At 37.5% G+C, this 22,669-nt stretch overlaps 1 protein-coding gene across 1 annotated transcript in view; it reads left to right on the plus strand.

Annotated features, from left to right (window-relative positions):
- Positions 1-22,669, plus strand: part of LGR5 (leucine rich repeat containing G protein-coupled receptor 5) — a 90,171-nt gene that overhangs the window by 14,536 nt on the left and 52,966 nt on the right. The gene's annotated exons all lie outside the window — the stretch shown is intronic.

Consider the following 22,669-nt stretch of genomic DNA (forward strand, 5'->3'; position numbering starts at 1 on the left):
TTCCTCGTATGTCTGTGTTTGCCATTTGCATCTCTAAGTGCCGACACAGCTTTTAAGACCTTTATCCATCCATCTTTATTGCCCTACACCAGAAAACAAAGCTTTTTCAAGCTTCTTAGATTACTATTCCAGATCTAGGAAGAGACTTTTCCTAAGATTTTTGTAGCTGTTGAATCTGAATTACATCTCATTTTTTTCAGACATAACCTGATAAGATAAAGAAGACTATTTCTTTTCTAAGTTGTGCTTGTTGCAATACATAGAAATATTGTATGTGCCTGTATACAGGCTGGGAAAGAGCTTCTTGGCATATGTTTGAGCCTTATAATATTTATTGTGTTGTATGCTCTTATGGTAAGTTGTTTGGGATCTTTAAAATGCCTTTAAATTAAAGTTCTCAAAATAAATAGTGAATGTCTAGTGAATACAATTTTTTAAAAAAATTATTTACTTACCAAAATGAAAAAAATACAGAGTAGTTGAAATCAGTGCCACCATTGCAGAAGCTGCCTTTGAGAGCCAATTTGTTCTCTGCTCTAATTACTCTGCCTGAAAGGACAGCAGAATGAAGACACTGTGGACATGTAGGGTTCAGTCCAAAGATTGTACTTGAGGGTATGTAATGAAATCTTACAGCATTAGTGCTTTAGTGAAAGAGGGCAGGAATAGCTTGATTTGTATGCTTTATTTTCTAATAGATTTAATCTATACACTTCCAGTCCCATGAGCACAGAATTTCATCATTCAAAAGTAGAAGAAACCAAAATGGGCTCTTTCTCCAAGCTGTGAAAGGAAACAGATTTAGGACTGGCTAGATCTGTGAGGAAAAACAACTTAGAAAAAGTAGAGCACCAAAAGTGAACTTCCAAGGTGCCAGCATGTGTGCTGACTCCTGAGAGCCCTGGCTCAAGCACAGTTGATGATTTTGCTTAGCAGGGCAGGGCACTGGGAAAAGAACTTGCTTTCCGCAGCAGAATTCCGTGTGTACGAGTTGCTTGTCTTTGCTAGTTAAGTTTCTGAATTCACAGAAGTGGTAGAAGATAGTGCTCAAAATTTTCTGGAAGATTGGAGTTGGAATAGGAAACTCAGGAAAAAATGTGCTTCCATATTAAGAGTCCCTCTGAAACAGAGATGTGTTTAGGTGTCCATACTGGCCTTTCCCTCCCCTTGGAGCCAGTTGTTCCCACCCTCCTGCTCTAGGCTCCATGTCTTTCAGCTGCACTGACTCAGCTCTGTTGGACTGTGCTCCTAATCAGTTCTGTGAAATAATCTAGTTTAAAAAGAAACACATTTCTGGTTGAAAAGTATGTATCTCATTTCACTGATATGCTTTAGAATGTAGCCACAGAAGCAGCCAAACCAGCAAGGCTGAAGGGACAGGGACAACAGATTGGGAGTTCAGTGAGCAGATGAAGGGGATCAGAAAGCTTTTCAAGTGCCCTTGCACCACTGCAGATTCCTGTGCAAAAATGATCCTACAGAAAACCATAAGGATGGGATTTTCTTATCCTTGGTTTAGTTGTAGTCATGTGCCCGTTAGCAAAAGTCTTTTCCCTTGATTAACTTGGTATAGTTGATGAACAGTATTTTGTAAAAATTTCATTGGCGATGCTTATAACAGACACAGTATAAATTCTTTAGAGTATTGCAGATGAATCTAGAATTCAGGAAAACTGAGCAGCTAAACATTTGTAGAGAATCTGAGTTCATTTACAGTGCTTCAATTTAGTAGTCAACCGAGAGAAATATTTTCACGCAGACTTAGCTCTATAAGTCACAGCTCTTGAATTTGTGAGTCTAGAAATTGTGAAGTATATACACCAAATTTCATATATATACACACAGATAATTCCAAAATAATGACTGGGAAAAAAACTTTTTCCTAAATAAGAAAAAAAATCCTCTTTATTCCATATTGAAGTATGGGAAAAACATTTTTGTCACCCTAATGGCAAACTTCACCCCATATATATATAGAGAGAGAGAGATATATATATAATTAGCCTAAAGAGCACACAAGGCCATGTCTAAGAAAGTGAAAGATTCATCTGATATGACCTTACAGTTGAAAATGTCATCTTGCTCTGAAAAAGCCATGAAATATATCATCCAGAACAAATTATTAACGTAATAATAATTATTAACCCTGTAGAAAGAAGTATGGCTTGTGTGTATATGCTCAACATCCTGCTACAAAAATAATTTCAATCCTTTGGATACCATAGCACTATTATGATACAATAACAGAACAAAAGCATTTTAAGAAGTGATTGCAGCAGCCAGATTCAAATATATTTGCTGGTTTTACCAAATTCCATATGCAGAAAGGGAATATTCTCTTCTTTCTTCCAGGTGCCGTTGCTTGCTGTGAAAATCAACCAAATTCTGCATCCACAACCAATGCTCAACAAATAAAAATACCACAATCAACCAAATTAATAGGTTATCATCTCATATTATCACTTTACCAAAAAAACAAAAAGGCAGACATGTTTGCTTTTAAAAAAAAAACCCACATAAATCTTCCAATTTTGTGTTTTGCTTTTCTAAAATTCAGGAATGTGAGAAATGGTACACTTGGGGCACTAAAGAAATGTACCTTTATAACTGAATCATCTCATTGTGAGTCTCTTACAGTAGCCAGAAACTGCACTTACATGAGACATACAGCATGACAACATTCATCAGAACTGCTTTTTTTTGCTAAGATTTGTATTTCAACATTTTCAAGGCTGTTCTGTATTTCTGGATTATCAAGTATCTAAACCCTCAGATACATTTTAGAATCACCCTTAACATTTTAAGAAGCTATGTTAAATGTATAACCAGGTAAGTAGGGCTGTATTTTAGACTCTTATTTCTCTTATGTGGTGTTTAAGGCAAAGAAAACTTACATATACTTCTGTAAAAAGTGTTTATTAAAATGGACTTTGTTTTACAGTTTAGAAAACTCTGCAGGTAGCCTTAAGAGCCTGCTCAATTCATTATCATTAAATCAACAACCAGATCTTCTTTCTGCCATTCCCTGGCAGGATTAATGGATTTTGGTGTGATTTGTGTATTTAACAGTGAAAGCTCTTGCTGGGTAAGCTAGCAAGCTTGACTAATTCTCAGTTGTGCTAACTTCATAAACCTATTTTAAGGTTTTAACTTTGGCTAAAGATTAAAGATAGTGACACATGCTGCTGCATTTGAATATATCTAACATGATCATGGTTATTAAGTGTAACTAAGACATCACATTTATATTGTATGGTACACACGAATAGATGTATGTTACAGATATTTTTTAACATTTTGGGGTTTAAAGTAGATTCCACAAAACTATCGATGTACTAATATTAAAACACTTGCATATATTTAAATGCTTGAAATATTAAATTATACTTTTTAATTACAGAATTACTAAACTCTGTAACAGGAACAGATCATTAGTATTTCAAAATAACTTACACCTGAATAGAAAAATGAACAATTATTATTTTATTTGATCTAAAGCTGGTTTGCCCAGCAAACCAGTTTTAACCCATCAAGCATTCCAGTTTCTATCGTTTTTTTCACCCTTCCAGACAATCCTAGAATCAGTATTCAGAAAAGCCTGAAGAAAGGAGAAAAGAGAGGAAAAAATATTTTCAGCCTGTCTGACAAGACTACATAAAAAGCTTGTGATCAAAGGATCTTAAATACACGTTACTGGTGTGACAAACAACATTTTTGTCCCTTTATTAGATTTATTTTCCTTCTGAAAACTGGAATGGCCAGAGTATAGTTTGTGAAAGAAAGCTGGCAGGGTTGTATTCTTTGATTCCTAATTAACACCTTCAGTCTCAAAAGAGAACTAACAGAAATACCATAAAATGTTGCAGCTGCATTGTTATTCCGCTTGGTTGGTTTGTTAAAAGTCGGCTGGGCATTGGCAGCTGCAATAAAGGAAAAGCTCAATGGATGTTTTGTATTGTGCCCACTGAAGTGAAAGAAGGCAACCATTTTATTTTCAAATGGGCAGCTGCATAGTGATGTTTAAATGGAGCTAAATGTGAGATTTACTGTTAATTTATAGTAATTGGTTATAAATAAAGTAGCAGTATAGCTTGGCTTTAATCTATTAAAGCCATAGAACACAAATTGAGAGGGAATGAGTTATGAAGGGTAAAAAATGAAGGGTAAAATAGTAGAGTGATAGAAAATGCAGTTACTTAGAAGGAGTAATGGTATTCAGTTTTGCAATGTAATGCAGCAGCCACCTTGGGAGCAAGTAGTCAAGCCTTCTTTAGATAGTGCTTTGAGAAGTAAAGGTAGACACCACTTTGTCCCAGTGTAGAGGAAACCAATGTTTTAGTGCTGGGATTAGAACCAAGTGCAACTCTGCCTGAAGAGCATAGGTTTGTATTTTCAGTAGTATAATAAAGGAGGCATTTAACTCTGGTCAGATAAATCTCTCTCACATTCAAAAAATGCAATTAGGGAAATATGTAAATCTAGATGTTTCATCAAATGCTAGCTAAGGGGTTACCAGTTCTTTCCTTGCACAATGACTGAACTAAAGAACTTCAGTGTCTGTGTAAGAACCATTGTCCCAGCCCCCGAGCCCGCTGGAAACCAAGTCCAGACTGGCCGTGGGAAATACCTACATATTTGACACAGGCCCCATTTCTGAGAGAAAAGGGGGTGGAATAGAAAGTATGGAGATTTTACTGTTGCATTCTAATCAGCCATGATCTGCCTAATTTGCTTTGATCAGGAAGATAAACTAATTTTCCTATAGGCTAGATAAAAGTAATTAGTAATCCAATGCTTTCATGCTTTTGTGAAGGGTAAATAAAAGAATAGCAGAAATTGTAATGGTGGGAACAAAGTACCCTTTTCGGCTCATCTGAAAGCATTGTTAATTGAAAATAGGATGGTGCCATAGGAGAGAGGCCCTGATTAAGGTGCTTTTTGGGGCTGGGATATCAGTTCACCATGGTCTATGATGTTACACAGCTAAATGTTTCTGAAGACTAATTTCACATGAGTTTTAGTATATTTAGCTTCTGTTCTCTTTTATGGAAAAAGCATATCCCATGTAAACAGTATGTCTGCCATTCTGAGAGGATGCTGTTTGATTTCACAAGGCATTTTAATATCTTTTTCCACAATTGCATTAGAATAATTCAGTGGTTAGTTAATGTCCGGATCTGCTGCTACCATAAGGCTTCAAGATGAGGGTTTCTTTGGCCATAATAGTGAAATGAAAAACTCTGTAGCCATAGCCAAAGCCAAATTACTGGATATCTAAGTCTCCTGATTCTATTAGGTAACAATTGTGTGGTTCTGTGTCCCTGAACTGTGACTGTTAGCCTCATAAATGCACTATGGTGTAGTATGCCTCAGCTGAGTTTCCTGGGAGCTGTCACTCCTCCTTGGCTTTGGCCATTCTACTTCAGTATAAATCAAAATGTCTTGCAAAATGCTAAGTTTCACAGTATAACCCTTAATATACAAACATAATGGAATGCCATCTTTATCTAGGCAAACTGTTCATTCAGATCTTACTGAATTCCATAGGCTGCAGAATACCTAATTTTTAATGTCTTCCCCTACATTTCCTCATCTTTATATGAATTGATTAGTTCAACGGGCAGTTACAACCAGCTTGCTTAATAATTCTGTCCACCTACCTCTTTGTATTTTCAAAGTTTCATTTAAAAAGTCAGATAGGCTTAAGGACTCTGTTTATCATTAATGGTACAGTTGTATTGCAGTCCACAACCATAATTGGGATTGTGGATCCACTATGTCAGGAACAGCTAAAATATAGGGGCAGGCTCTGTAAAAGTTTTCATAGGAAAAAAAAAGCAGTTATTGGTGATGAATGGGAAAAACATTTTATGGTGTGGATAGAGAAACAGGGGCATGTGTTCTATCTCAAAGACGCTCCTATTAAAAAAATAATATCCTTTAAAGACAAAGTTTGGAAAATTAATTTCCCCTGCCAGCAAGATGCATTGAATAGTATTTGGAGGGGGGAAAAAAGCTCTGTTCCTGTATGATAGCAGTCTTAAACTGAAGTACATAAAAATTTTTTCAGTTGTCTTTCAATGTCCTAAAATATGCTGACATTGTGATCATCTGCAGTGTTTGTATTCCAACCCATGTGATGGCAAAAGCTATGTTAGTTTGAATGTGAGAACATAGTAACAAAAATAAAAACTGATGTAAGAGTTATAAAAAAAGTAGAAGCATTTATTGAAATACCACTGAGAGTTGTGTTTAGCCTGGGAATATTTATTCGTTTTGCTTAAGAAGGCAGCACCACCTCATAGACAACGCACTGATTTGATATTCAAACCTATATTTTCTTTATTTCCTTATTGCATTGTTTAGTGCCACAGCAAAATTGTCTCCCACTCTACCGTCTCCTCAACTCCTACTTAGCAGTTAACTCTTTATGTTGTTCCTTGAAAAGTATTGTGTAATTGAATATTGCTGTACAAAAAGTGCAGGAGGGAAAAGACTGCAAGCACGTAATTCCCCCCACCTGTTGGCAATAAACATCCTTCTTGGATATGGGCGGGCAGAAGTTGCTCCCTCAGCCCTCTCAAGAGAAGACACAGCAATTCTGTTTCAGACTTTGGAATGACATCACTTTTTCTGTAGGATGTGAGCTAGAGTTTAGATTCCTACAACTGTTATTCACAGACCTGAGGAAGGACTGGAGGTTACTTTTGTGCCTCTTTTTGAGTTGCACAGAAATTAGTTTCCTAAATCCTTAGTTTTTCCAAATGAAAACCATGAGGAAATCTGACTATCTGTAATTCTTATGGATAAACCCTGTAAAACACTGGCTCTAATTATGAATGTTGTCCTTCTTCCATAGTGCTCTGTTCATTATGAGGCTGAGCTACTACCCCTTTCTTGTGGTAATATGGAAATACACAATTGTCATAATGGTGCAGAAAAATAGTTTTACAAGTTTGACAGTTTTGCAGTATCACTCATTTCTAGTCCCAAAGAGTTCAATACACAGATGAAGTCAGATCTACGTCAACTTTTATAGGAAGATATGCATAAGCTCTGTCCTTGTTCTGAGCCATCTGGAAACCAGCAGCAAAACACTGAGCCTGACCTTACCTGAGCACTAACCTTACCAAAAAGGATGGTTTTTATCTGGAGTCAGCTAAGGAACTGCATGGGAGAGAAACTTGTTCCACCTCATTGAGCCTAAAGGAGTCTGCCAACAAGATTGAAACCTACATGAAACTGGGCTCTCTAAGTTCTGCTTTTGGGAAACACATACTGATTTACAGAGATGAAAGATTTCACAAGTGTTTTAATTGTTGTTACAGCCTAAATTGCATTCACTTTCTTTAGGGTTTTACTAATTTTCATTAAGTTTCCTGTATTTCTAGGAATATCTACCCATTTATATTTTATAAAAGAAGGCCCAACAATCAAGTCACAAGTCTTAACATGTACTAACAAGAGTAAAGACAGCTTCTCACTTTTCCATGTAAAGAAAACTAGTTTCTTCCACTAAAAGAAAAGCTTGGATAACCAACCAGGCATTACAGTATACATCTGATGTCAGAAAACTTGTATTGGTGCAGATAAGGAATCAGATTTCTTAATCTAATTTCCTTGTTCTACCACTAGTATAAATATTGGGCATACATTTTGTCTTCTAATATAGTTGCTCACCCATACTTGCCTTATGTCCTTTAAGATACTCCAGGTTATCTCCACGGGATACATATGATATGGACTCTACAGGAAGTGCATCCTTTACTGTGTGAATAGCATTGGTTGGGAGCCAGGCAAGTGATCTCAAGAAGTGATGACCCACAGCTAAAAAGATCTGGCAGTTTGGTTTACTTTTACTCAGCCCAGAGCCATGGCATGATTCCCCCAGAAATTTTAAAGACACACAGAGAATTGCAGTATTGTTAACACAGTAACCTGTGTGAGGGAGGAGATTTGGAGTAGAAAACACATTCTTTTTAAATTTGTGCGACAGGCTTCGTATAAGTTTTACAGTGAGTTGGGCTGAGCGTGGATGATCTGTTGTGCCATATCCAAGCTCCACAGTTTTCAAATTTAAATTACAAGGTTTCTTCCTTTGATAGCAAAAAAAGTGTGGGACATTGTGATGTCACACCGCCGACCAGAAGGGAGCACCCAATATTTGTAGGTGCCCGTGGTTGAAAAGGAATGACAAAAGTCAGAGTGTCTGCAAAAACTTATGAACTTTTATTCGTAAAATATAAACTTGGCATGGAAATTGGTATGTTAGTCCTTTATCTTATAGTATAATCCACATGGTCATTGATTTTGAATGAGGGGTAGACAGAGGAGAGGAGAGGAGAGGAGAGGAGAGGAGAGGAGAGGAGAGGAGAGGAGAGGAGAGGAGAGGAGAGGAGAGGAGAGGAGAGGAGAGGAGAGGAGAGGAGAGGAGAGGAGAGGAGAGGAGAGGAGAGGAGAGATTTGACTAAGCTTTTCCCTTTCAAAAGCCCTAGAGGGAAGGATAATCTTTGTGTATCCTGGTGAAGGTTGTCCAGTGAGCTTTGCTGATCCCCAGGCTATGTGTCCTTGACATACACAGTAAATTTTCCAATGTGGTCGAAAGGTCGACTTGTTCAAACAATGAGACCCATCTGGATTGGGGGAAATTTGATGGGGTTTGAATTTTTTTTCTTTTAATACTGAAAAATTTTACTAGCATTGCATCACTGGCATCTCAGACTTTGCCTGGGGTCTCCAATGTGTGATGTTGTTCTGTTTTTCTTCTTTTCTGTGGTGCATAAACATTTTTACCATACTATTTCAATAACAGCAATAATAATAATAATAATAATAATAATGCCTTCTGCCTGTCAAAGTATCTCATACCTTGACTCTGGTTTAAGCCATTGGATATAAAATGAAAAAAAAAAAAAAAAAAAGAAAGAAGAGAATATAAACGTCCTTGGGATGTAAGAACAGCCTAAAAAAAAGTGTTTGTGTGTGTAAGGGGCACAGGTTTTCAGGGTTTAAAGCCTGTCCATTAGCTTTATTTGGAGAAAGTTAAATTAAAACTGTATTGTCCTGAAAGACAAACACAAAGCAGTATGTAACATATTAGAAATTATTAAGTATATAAAGTTTTTATAAAATATCATAAATTATAAATGTTGAATAAGGATTAATATCAATTTCTTGTCTGTACTTTAAATATAAAATAAACAAAAAACTTTTGACATCTGATTAAGGGAAATTTTAGACTGTTTCATTAGATAAAGCAATCAGGTTGTGCTGTAATCAGTTTCTTTGTTGAATTAGAAGAAACATACCTTCCAGTCTTAAAATAGTAACATGATTGTAAAGTTGTCAGTCTAGGGTTTCTGTTTGAACTGATTACACTTGATAAAAATAACAAACCATGACAAATACTGGGGCTAGGTTTCAGTAATTCACTGAAGAATGTCTCTACCAAGTCTTTGTCGCAAAATGTCTTGTTTGCAGGACAAATGCAGAGTTGAAATAACAACCCATGAATACCACTGGTGAAATGGCTATGTACACAAGGTGAATGCTAAAGTTTTCCCTTCTGAATGGATCTTTTAATCTAGGCATTATCTAGGCTCTGAAAAAGTCTTCAGTGGCCTTACGTACAGATTAATGAGAAAATCTGAGACTTGGAGTTGGGCTATTTGCAGAAACAGTTTTCAAGATTTACTGATGGTTGACAAATGCCATTTAAGCTTTCAAAGCCATCAATATGCTATTGAAAGGGATTTAGAGGGAAATCCTCCCACTATAGAAGACGAGGACTTTGAAGGATCTTGGTGGAAGCCCTTGGTCTCCCCACCCCTTCAAACCTTTCACTGGCTTCCTTCAGCATTTAGAGCCCTGAAACGCGTGGCTTTGGGAAGGGGGGGTGGCCCCTTTGAAAGGCGTTTGTATATAACTGAATGTGCCAATCTGCTTTTGTTCAGGCATGAGAACTGAATGGAATTGTTTCCAGAAAAAGTCTCTTGTGCTCATGGTCAGTTTTTCAATGGGCTTTCTGCTAATAGATTTTTAATATAGGAGCTGGAAATGGCGAAATACAAGTTTGAAAATTCTGGTGAATTGAAAAATTGCCCAAGAAAGACTCTGTGCCCTATAGCATTTGTTAACAATGCTACCATTTCCTTCTCTAACACTGGCTTTCAGAGAAAAGGAACTTCATACATTATACATGTATGACAACACAAATCAACTGAGTTTAATTTTTTGAAATAGTGGCCTTTATTCTACAGACATTTTAAAACCTGTTTCTATGTTATTTCTTTTCTTTGGTTCTTTAAAAACTCATTTTCAAACCATATGTTTTTATTAAAAGATGTCCATTATGGGATTCAGTTAGGAAAAAAAGATGATGAATGTTAGATGATCATGTTTTAGTTAAAGGGGTTTTAATTTAAGGTCAGGGTGGCTTGAAGTCCTTGCTTTTGCTCATGCTGTTCTGTATCAGCAGGATTCAAGATGAAAATTCTGAAGAGCTCAATAAAATTGTACAAATGAAAAAGTGGCAGAACCTGCTGCACAGTTCTGGAAAAAGGGATCTCTGGAATCTCTGGTGGATTATGCAAGGATATACTGGGGCTTTATTCATTAAGTTCCTGAGAGATTTGTGGTTTTCAGTCAGAACAAATGCCCACTGTGGTCCTTTTAATAGGAACAGTATTTTTGCATGTAAAACCATGTGGTGCTGTCTTCTTCAGTCTGTCACAAGTATGTGAAAGTTGAGATTCAAAAGCCAAGGCCATGACTGAGGGGGCATCCTTACCTCTAATCTTCACATCACTCCCCACATGGGACAGGAGACCAAAGCCTGGATGTCGGCTTCTGTAGTGTCTTTATACTTGTGTGGGGCATGGAAAAGAACATCATTGTACATCCCATGAACTCCAAACTCCTCATGAAGGGAGAGGAAGGCTGACAGCATTCTGCAGAATGTAGAAAATAGGCCAACACCTCTTAGCAGACGACTTGCTTCTGCTTAGTGACGGCTTTGACTTTACTTCTTTATTGACTTTGACTTTATCTCATTTCTATCTGCACCATTTTCAGGCTGGCATCCATTTTGCCACCATTTGGGGAAGGAGAGCAGCAGTAACAGCGTGTGGCAGGTACTGTCTTGTGCAAGGTGACCGGTGGTCATAAGGAGCTGCCGTCATGTAGCAGTTGGGTGTTGTGGTGTTCAACTGTGCTACTTGTTCATCACAAAGCAAATGAAGCCTGTAGGAGAAATCCCAGATTGTCTAAGGCTTCTAATTCCTAAAAAAGGATGGTGCATCTTCACCCAGATAAAACCATCTGTTAAATCCCACTCTACTCCACAGGTTTGGGCAAATGTTGTTTGATTCGCTCTGGGTAATGCGCGGGAGTAAACAGAATTCTCAGGACATTCAGTACCAAACTTTTACTTGCAAACTTTAGAGCATTAAGGTAGAATAAGGTACTTGGCAAATTTTAGATAAACTTAGGGAACTTTAACTTATCCAGACATACAAAGGCACTTACAAGGCATTGACTGAATTTTTTTTGTCTAGCTTGCAGTATATTTTGAGAAGAAGTTAGAAGAAGAAAGAGAGAAAGAAAGGATAAGAGTAGAAAGATTTTACCACCCGTAGATCCAGCAACAAAACTTGATTGTTCCAATTTAGATGTCTGCTGATCCAAGTGATGGTCATAGGCTTGATCTGCCAGGGGTGGGGGAAGCCCACGAAACACAAAGTTCAATGGGTTAAGGTACGGTGAGGTTCAAGTGGGAAAAGTGGGAATGCCCAGGTACCTCCTCTGGGCGGGGGGGGTGGGGTGGGGTGTGGAATTTTACACTGTCAGATGCAACACTGTGGATCATGTGCAGTCTTCTGGTGAAAAGACCTAGAAATGAGTGGGGGGTGCTTCAGGAGTCTTTGATGGTTTATGATGCCTAAGACATGACAGCTTCCTCTCGTTAGAGTGGTTGAGCCAATTATGTTCCATCAGAAGAGATGAACACCTTCAGACCTACATATGAATGTCCCAGTATCTTCCCAAGAGGGAAGTGTTACACCTGAGCCAGTTGTGTCAGCAAGGACATGATAAAAACAGTACCCCACCTCCCAGGATCTGCTTCTTATCAGCCTCTTCCCTTACCTGGCTCAAATCCCAGCTTCTTGCTAAACAGAGGGTGATTTCTGATGGTCATCCTCTGGTGCTCACACCCTCTGCACCTGGGCTGTTTGCTTGCACGTTGTCAGCAAAGCACCCACTGCTTTTGCAAATGGCTGATTGTTTGAGTCATTAACCATTAACATTTCAGTCTCTCACTCCATCAGACTGTACATTATTCTGAGTAATCCTGGTTTTCTGATGGAGCTGACTGGAAACCTGAACTTGATGTTAAAGACAAATTGAGCAAAGGCTGTGGAAAAGAGAGGGTGACAAAGGAAAAATTAGCCGAATCAGCTTGTCACTTTGAAAAAACACCAGGAATGAAAAGTTAAGTACTGAAAAAATTGGATCAGGTGTGACAACCAAACAGAAAACAAAGAAAGGCTGTAACAGCACAAAATTTCCACTCCTTAGTGATCCACATGACATCTTGCCTTTAACTCAACAGATTTTAGAAATTATAAAAGGGCTGAAAATATATGTAGAAAACTTCCCCATGAACCTATCAGTACAACATGCTCTACTGCAGGCACACCAATGTGCTGTTGCATAATTTCCACAGCCATGAAATACTGCCTATTGGATAGAACCTGGCATTAGGAACTCATAGGCCTGGGATGATGTCTTCCATCTATGGGAGTCACTGGGCGTTTTGCTACCAGCATCAGTGGAGCCAGGTGTTTATCCCCAGGCACTGTTCTCATGCTGACATTGGCTTGCTGTATTAGAGGTTTTAAGACGTGTAAATAATAGGGCAGCTGATTGTTCCCAACATTTTTATAACATTTGGAATAGCCAAATAAAAGAGATCTTGGAAAGTTCATTTTTTGAGCAACATAGGCAGACCAGACAGGTGCAGTATAAGGACACAGTATTTCACATGTGCACACAGGTGCAATAGAGTTGGCAGCAACAGTTTACATTTGGTGAAGGTTTGTTTTGGCTACTGATGTTTTGTGATATTGTTCAGTATTGTCTCCAGGAAGGTCCAGAATTCATATTTAAAGCCTGAATCAGCGACAGGGCAATGGATTTGGCTGAACAGCACCAGTTAATTGCTTGCCCTGAAGAGATTTTCTGTTGATCATCATAACAATCACAAGAAGTGTGGGTCATTGGCCTCGAAATGAGGTTGCCAAACAGTGGACTATGTAAACTCTGTGAATAAAAGGAAGGAAACAGGAATCATTTTTTCTGGATCAGTGCTGCCTCTACTCCTACTAAATACTGGCTTATCCTCTGAACAGCCCAGCTGAGCTCAGTAGAAATAGTTCTGAAGTATTTCGCCTCCATATATTAATTGTAAAGCTCTGATCCCATTAATTTAAGTTGTAAAAGAAAATAATTTCTCAAAAGAAGGCATTTTTATAGTAGAAGGAGTGCAGCTCTTTTCCCTGATGATTATGCTGGTATAAGCACATGAAAAATATGTGCCAGTCCAATACAACACATGAGGTCTCTTTACTGGAGATTTCTCCTTGGTAAGGGGACTTAGAGCATCTCAGCCCTGCTCCTTGACCTGAATTGTTTAAAGTTAGCTCAGGTATTTCAGTAGTCTGCCTATCTGAAGGGCAGCTGATCAGTTACAAGCAAAGAAAATATGTGAATACTGGGTCTAAGTGATGCCAGTATAAGATTAAGGACGTGGTATTTGTGTATATTAAGACTGTTTTATACCAGTCCATGTGAAGGTATCTCATGATGAAAATGAATTTTGAGTGCTTAATAAAAAAGAAATCATTACCTGATGAGGAAATACGGTGTTTTCAAGTGCATTATCTTTGTAAGAACCAAGCTACATATTTCTTGGCACTTCCTGTTGCAGAATTTGGGTGTTCAATCTGTCAGGAAAGATCTAGCAGCTTTGTCCTTCTCTGAGCTCTGTAGGAAGCGTTGGAAGAGGCTGTCAACTAGCCAGGAGCTGGCATATCTGGAGGCCTATTGTGTTTCAGCAAACAAGCTCTGTCAGACATAAAGGGAAGATGTGCATATAAAAAAAAAATCTTAAACTTCCTATATCTGAAGAATGTTTACAATATTTACATCCTAGGTATAAAATCAGCCTGCATTAGTCCAAGCCAAAACTGCCAACTGAAATAAATCAGTTCTGCTTCGCCTTTCTTATGTGTTTCTCCTCTGTATTTGGGCTTGTGGAGGCACAAACACCAAGGTACCAATTCAGGGAACTGATTTCTATTAAAACCAAATTTTTTTCATGATGGATATTTTTTTAAATACAGATCAGTTGCCAACTCTGGTTCAATAGCATCCTCACAAGTAATGAGCAGTTCTGGATTAGGGGGGAGATACGGAGAAATTCTTTTAGTAGCAACATTGAATGAAACTGAGTGTGTTGATAATATGACAGCCGTTGGGTTGTCCGCACAATAAAGAGAAGATTCTGTAAATAATTATTTCAGCTAAGCAACAGCACAAAAATGATCTAAATTGGTACTTCAAAGTAGAACCCTAGTAGGTTCTACTGTAGCTAATGTAGCATTAGCATCATTGTCTTTGCTGAAACTCTTCGATTACTGTTCAACAACACAAGGTACAACTAAATGGTAATGAAAGCAGAAGTGACAGTGCTCTGCTAAAATGATTGGACATGATAATATTAATGGCCTATTCCAGCCTAAACAGTTCTTTGATTCTGATGCTATGATTCAGCACCCATGTATAGGAAAATGGAAACTTACAGGATAAGAGTAGCAAAAAAATCACTGGAAAAAAAAAAAAAAGAAAAAAAAGATTAGAAGATCAGTGGAGATCAAAGGGGTGAACTCTTGTCTTGGCTGATTTATATTTTTGCCATCTCCTTACCAAACCAGAATTTCACTCAGAGTATGTGTATTTTGCAGTGAACTATTTTGGGAATACCAAATGTGAATATTCAGAACACCTGCTACATTATGTCACACAAAGTAGCATTGTGAAGAGACCCTGTGTTGTGAAATTGGAACAGTCATAGCATCATCCTGCTGTACCTGGGATAATTAGTCTCTCTGGGGGCACCTAATATGGTAATGTATCTTCCAGCTCTGGACCCAGCTCACTCATCTGTACCTCTGGGACCTTTGCACTGTGCAATGTAGGACATGTATTTCCTGCCCCGAATACAGGTCTGTTGTGCACAGATTTCCAGATACTCGTGCTTACACCATCACTGTTGAAATGTGTCTGCAGCAGATGCTCTCAACGCTGTTTGAGTTTAAATTCTTCAAATCCATGCTGTGAAATTGAGTTGAGGCAAATTAGGATGCACAAAATAAATTACTTACACTGTATCTTGTTACAAACAAAATCAGGCTAATCATGATTAATTTTCACCCTCAGCAGCCTCGCAGAAGTAATCTTGGGTATTTTGGTGAAGATGAGTTTTAAAATTGGTTTGTGTAACATACAATCTGTGCTGCACATGATTTATGGTTAGGTATTCAGACCAACTGGCTGGTGACCCATAATACCTAATTTAGAAATTTGCACTTTATAACTTTAGGGTTATATCTTGAATCTTTGTTTACACTCATATATTTTGATTTACTTTCTGCTGTAGACAAGATGTTGTATGTCAGTAAACAAACTATGCTGTGCTTTTTGTACATGCTCCCCTCTCATATAAATAACCATAATTTAGGAAAAGCCTCACTGAAACCAGAAGGATGAAATTATAGACAGGGAATTAGAAGAAAATTGGACCCCCAGTTTCTAAAATGGATGAATGTGTCCAGTCATTTGGGGGGGGGGGGGGGAAGGCATTTTAGTAATTTATGTTGCACATAGTTATAAAAATAAGCAACATCTGGGGTGGCAGAAAATATTCTGAAACCAAGGGTTTCTTCTTCCAAGACTTGGTCACATCTAATAAATATCTTTTGTCAATTTAATTGTGCTGTTCGTCATCAAAATAAGATAAACAGTACTTGATAAACAAACAGCTAATGATGAAAAACACAATAACCATGCTGGTAGTTGTCTTCATAAATTACAATAAAAACTGATATTATATTCCTGTTGTATATTGTTTCAGTATTTGAATAAGATTAATCATGTATGCAGTACTCATACAATCCATTTGAACTAGTGCAGCAGAAACAAGCAGTAACTCACAAAGTAAAAATGTAGTAATACAGTCTGTGGGCATGGGTGAAAGAGGAATTCCATTCAGTCCTCTTTTAACTGCTTCTGCTGGCTTCTGTGTTATAAAATGCTCCTTTAGTTATTTAAGTTTTTTGATATGTGAGTTAAGTACAGCAAATGATTGACATGTTGGAATGTTTTTGTAACTTAGCCTGGTAATTGCTCCTTAGCAAACTGAGTCTTCAGCCTCAAATGAACAACCATGAATCAGCTTTGAAAGTAAATGGTTAATTTCATCTAGTGAGCAACATGAATTTGATATTAAAAAAAGCAGACAGCCAGAATCTTTGTACCTAAAATGAAATGTCAGATACTTGTCAGATTAATTCAGCACTGGGTGTGTTTGATCTGATCTTTGATCTTTACTTACCTTTTTTGTCCCTAATTGTTTGTTCTGCCCTGCTCCCTCTGCTGGAGTCTTGGATAAACTGAATGGCAAAACTGTTTCCTGAAAAGATTAATCATGCACATACTGTTTGCTTTACAAATGTTCTGCAGTCTAGATATAAGTAAGACTTTGATGGTTGTTTATATGGCAGAATTGCCTATGTTCAGGAATAATGCATGGTGTTTAAAATGACTCTGTTACAGAGCTTGTGCAGTAACAAGCCAAATTTTGCTGTCTGTGACATCAGAGGAAGTCAGTGACAGGTGTTGGGAGTGCAAAAGCCTGGCCAAAGCATTTTGTTACTTTGTGTTGAATCCAGATGTGACCTATCAGCCTGATTTGCCGGGTTCCAGTGTTATGGGCCAATACACAACAGCACAGAAGAGATGTAGACAGAGCCCTCCTGACCTTACTGGATCACCTTTGAGGTGTCCCTAAGTTCAAGGTGCTTGATCCTTACCATAAATATTTATTTACAATTGGAGTGGCTGGAACAAGCACCACTGGTGTGCTGAGGGAAGGTGTGAGAGGGACAGAGGGAGTACTGTCCATTTACTGGAGTAAAACCCTCTGTGAGGTGTGCAGGCACGCAGACCCACTGCAGGGGCTGTTCTCACATGACCACACACCGTCATTTGCTTTTTGCAAGGCATGTTTTAGTACAAAGGAGTTGGGTCTCTGGAAAGAGTGAGCTTCAATGTCAAGTAACAGAAATTTTCTGTAACAAATGTGTAACAAGCAATCCTCTTTTAGCCTTACACCCCTTCCATGTAAACCTGTAGCACAGGATCTGGTGTTGTTCATTTGCTATTGCAAATAATATTACATAGGATAATGAATTTTTAAATACTTAATATTAGCATTTGTCATTTTCAATATGAAGAAGGGCAGAAATGTCCATGCTATTGCCACTTGTTGTTTACCTTGAATACCTTGATGGTGAGATTTCCTACTCTGTGTAATGTCTATAATAGCTCTCTCTACTGCTTCTTCCTGATAATCTACTACTTCTTCTTCAGAAGATTTTTCCAGTATCAGAGATGTACTCTTCAAATGTGAATCATTTAGTGGAAATTCATATCTTAATCATAGTTTATTACAGGATCATTCAAAAAACCACAGATAAAGTTTGAAGCTAATTATGACAAGAAGTGCTATGGTTTAATTGTCAGAAAGCACTTACAATGCTTATTTATTCATGCTTATACTTTGCCCTGTGCTGCTCTGCATGGGTGTATCAAACATGCAAATACATGACTAGCAATTTTCATGTTGACTTTGAAAGATAATGTAATCTAGGAACATTAAAATGAAAATACGGTCTTTTTTTCTGAGTCTGTTGACAGCTTATGCATTGTACTTTGGTAAATTGGTGTAAATTCCATGGTTGGAGTGTGATCTAATGAAAAGGGTGCTGGACAAATCATCATCAGTGTCATTTTCCTCTGTGTTGTATAAACATCTGTTTGACCATGAACATGTCACTTAGCCATTACGTGTCTTAGTTTCCTTTCTGCAAAAAGATGGTAATTCTTACTGTATTTATTTATTGATACCCTCAAATGAAAACATCTATAGCTATTTATTTGTAAGAAATATGAGCTACTATTACTACAGTGTTGGCAAATAGACTTATCTCCTTAAAGCAGCTGTAGCAGATGAAGATGTTTTCCATAAAAGATGAAGCATTTGCATTAATAGATGACATGCAGTTAATAGGCAATGTATTCTTCCATCATGCAGTGGAGTATTCTGCCAGTACTAGAAACAAGAGTGCCGTGTTAAAAAGATAGGCAGAGCAAGGAAAAAGCAGAAGTAGGATTCACCTGTTTCTGTTATTTTGTGTTGCTACATGGAAGCTAGTGTCAAATTTTGCTGTAAATGAATTAAGGAAATTGTCTTAGTTTAGAAACTGTTCTCAGCTGGTAAGAACTAAGGGACTACATTCAGTCTATTGTCAGTATTCTATGCAAGTGCTTTATCTTTCAAAGACTTTCATTAAAAAGTGTTGTTAGCACATCTTGTTGGGATAAGACAAGCTGAGAAGAATCAAAATTAATGATCCTAATAATGTCTTGATAATTTTCTAAAAATCAAACAGGTTGCAACTGTTTAAAAAAAGAGACTACAAAATTATCTTCAATATTGGATTATTGTATTAGACCTGGAATGAGTAGACAAGTTGGTACCATTCAGTATAATAGACATTTAGCCTAGTAGAAGTTTTGCATGTATCCCTAGGCATACTTTTGTTCTCCTTTAAAAGACATAAATATAATGTGAAAACCTGATCTTCCAAGATGAAACATCATCTTGTAATGAAACATCACTTGTAATAACTGAAAGATCTCTTGTAATAACAGTTAATAGAAGGTTGGTAATGTGGCCTGCAGACTCATCTATTATATGTTAAGAACTAATTCACTTAACTTGTTTTACTGGCTTTCTGGAATTCATTGTGAACTACTCAGTTTTAAGATGGTAACTGGATATTTTTTCAGTGTGTATATGCATGAACAATAAAACTGGGGGGAACAAAGGCCTGTCACATTTGCCTTCTTGGATGCTGTTTTGCAAATGCTCAGAATTTGTTCATCTGCTCATCAATTAAAAAACAGATGCATGGTGGAGTTTTCAATATTTTCTGGTCTTCAAAGATTTCATCAGAGATAGGATTCCTTTAACAAGTCACCAGAGGCACAGCATGGTGATTGATTGGCGCAGAGTATAATTAAGATATCATTATAGTGAGCCATGTTGCCAATGCAGTCGCTGAAGCAAAGCTTCTTATCTTTTGAAAAGATGAAAGTTTCATTTGCTGTTATGTTGCTTTTATAGTCAGCAGCTGGAAACAGGCTGCAGGAATGCTGATGGGAGAAGGGACAATGTGTTCATCTCACTGTTCAAAATAACATATTACCTTCTCAGTACAATATGGCAGCTCATGGTGGTTTTCACCAAGGTAGATCTGGTACTATCGCTGTCTCTATTAGGAGCATTGGTAAACTCAGGGTGTATTCATACCATGTTGCTTCTACTGACATCAGTGGGCTTTGTATGTGCTGTGATGCTGGGAGATGGGAGTAGTTCTGTTACGCTGAGTTATTTAAAGGGTTTCAGTATTCAAATAATTCTAAGTTTTTCATCACTGTAGTTTGTAAGAGTCTACCAAGATTTGATACAAAATCAGAACCATTCCCCTGAGGATAGTTAAAGACCCAGTAGCTTGATTTTAATTTTTTTTATAATTTCATTGCAAATGCTGATGCGCAAGCCATCTTTCATGCCCTTCTCTTTCCTAGACAGAGAAAATTGCTTATTTTGACAGGCTAGCACTGAAAGGAGAAATCAGAAAACCCATTTGAAGGAAAGAAACCGTCATAGGTGCAGGACATAAGACACACCCACTGCAATTGTTATTGGTTTTCATAGTAATAATATGTAACCCTAGAGTTTGCCACCTAGCTGTGTCTTGCTGTTAGCTGTGCTTGTTCTAGCTAATGGCTGTAAATCTCATCCTAGCCATGTCTTCTTGGCAGCATGGTTCAAAATGCTAGCAAACCAAGATGCTGAGAAACTCCTTTATTTGTCTCTAGAGCTCTGTGAGGAATTTCTGTTCAGAAGCCCAAATTTTGCGGTATTGCTCACACGAGACCCAGTGACTGATTGCATTACATTAACTCTTTTTGTTTGTCTCACCTCTCTGAACATCCCCCCTGAAGTAGCTTTGGGTCACGGCGCTTCTCTCAGTCATTCCAGTGAACAAAAATTTGATTCAATGCATCCATGGTAATTCTGAAACAAAAGAATATTCCGAATCTAAAAACTGTGAGCACAGACAAGCTACTGCTTTGCCAGTGTAAAGGATGTGTGGTTTTTTAGGCAGAAATAATGTCACCTATTTAGCCAACTGGTACAGCTGGAAGAAATAGAGAGTTTTGATTTTTGTGCCTGAAAGTTTCTCAGTTTTTCCAGCTGTATCAGCTAGCCTCATCAAATATATTACCCCTCCCTGCCGTAGTCTGCCTTATATTCTTAAACCCTTACAGCTACAAGAATAGCACATTGCCAACATAGACTGGAACATCCTGTGTATTAGTTGCTGGTATGTTAAAAGCTAATTTAAAAAGACATTATTCAGCAAGAGCTTGGGAAATAATTTCTGTTACCTCCACCATCCCTGGAAGTATTTAAAAGATGCATAGATGTGGCACTTAGGGACATGGTTTAGTGATGAACACATGGCAGTGCTGGGTTAATGATTGGACTGGATGATCTGAAGGGTCTTTTCCAACCCAAACAATTCCATGATTCTGTGAAATATGCATAGATAATGTTTAGTAGTTCTGTTGCACAAAAACACCTTTATACGTTACGTTCCAAGAAGAGAATCGTCTGGAAAAAAAAGCAACCAATCTAGCAGAAGGAAATTATTTAACTGGTAGGTTTAAAAAGAGTTAGAAATTGCTGTGGTGTACTGGAAAAAGGAGAGGTTCTCCTCTGTCATATGATGCGGTACACATACTTTACCGCATGAGTGGAGTCCAAAAAGGACACTAGGACATAGCAGGTCACTGTTGGCAAATCCACCTCTGGGGTCTAAAGATGTTTTTAAGGAAAATACACTTATTTTTTATTTTTTCTTTGGGCATCAAAGCACGTAATGAAAGCCACCTTCTCTTATTCTAATCCTCTTAAGATATTAGGGTCTGGTCAGTAGACTGCTTCTGACTGGTTCATCATGGGATCCTGCGGGTGATACAAGCAGACAAGTACTGCCTACTAGTAATAGAAGTTAATAGGCTAGAAAAGCAGACTTCAGGTTTTTCTAGTCAGCCAAAGCACTAGTTAATTCTGGATTTGTAGAATGCCCTAAATATGTGTGTATCTGAAGATAAATCGTTCCCATCTTCCACCAGGGCTAGCTTTTTAAGTCTAAAATGTGATTTGGCATGTTTCCAAAAACCCATTAAGACATGTGTTGAAAATATCATAATCAGAATGATCTTGTTAAAATATTGGGCTTACCTTAATATTCAGTAGTATATAATTCACTACCTGGATGAGTTTTTCTTTTGCCAAATAAATCCATGTTCTTGTTCCTTTGCCAGAATAAATCCTTTGAGCCTTTATCAAAGTGAAAGGGCAATAACCTGCTAAACAGTATGAAAGAATTAGGTGATAAAGTATTACAGTAAAAAATGAATTTAATAAGTACACATTTCTCAAATTATACTTTGATTTTGAAGTGAATGCAGAAACGTTACTCAACAGTGATTTGATAATTGTTGTAAAGTATTAACACATTTCCTTTATTTCAAAATCTCTATGTGAAGTATGTTTTTAAATTATACATTTTAAAATTCACCAAAAGATCAAACATCTAAATTAACTATGCTGACTACAAGCATATATTCTGTAATATGAAACAGACTGTGAGTAATAAGAACTAGATGGAGTAGGAATAGGATGCCTACCCACCAAAGTACAGATAACTTATTTACCTTGTAAGCTCTCAACAGCTGGAAGAAATAAAGTTATCTAAATAGTACCCAAAGTAGCTGGAAACTATAAGTGCTGCTACAAATGCAAAGATACGTTTAAATAGTGGGGAATTTTAAGTTACTGTATAACACTTGCATAAAATATGCAGCTCTTAATTTTATTTTAAGAATCTACAGAAATTTTGATACAGTTGTATCTTCCACACAGGATTTTATTATGCAATTTGTTTACAGTCTTGGTACTTAATGAAAAGCAATTGTAATGATACTGTGGGGCATGGGGAAGACAATGGAAAACAACGAAAAGGCAAGTTAAGAATAAAAGGGTATTATATGAAATTTAGTCTAAAACATAGCTTGAATGAGCTCTGACAGAGCTGATATGGCTGGTAGTTTCCTGTACCAGGAACTACTGTGGAACCCCACCAGGAAGTGTGCTACAGAGCAGGATCGCATTACACTCTTGTTTTATGGT

This window comes from Corvus cornix, chromosome 1A, assembly GCF_000738735.6.
Source record: "Corvus cornix cornix isolate S_Up_H32 chromosome 1A, ASM73873v5, whole genome shotgun sequence".
Classification (NCBI taxonomy): Eukaryota; Metazoa; Chordata; class Aves; order Passeriformes; family Corvidae; genus Corvus; species Corvus cornix.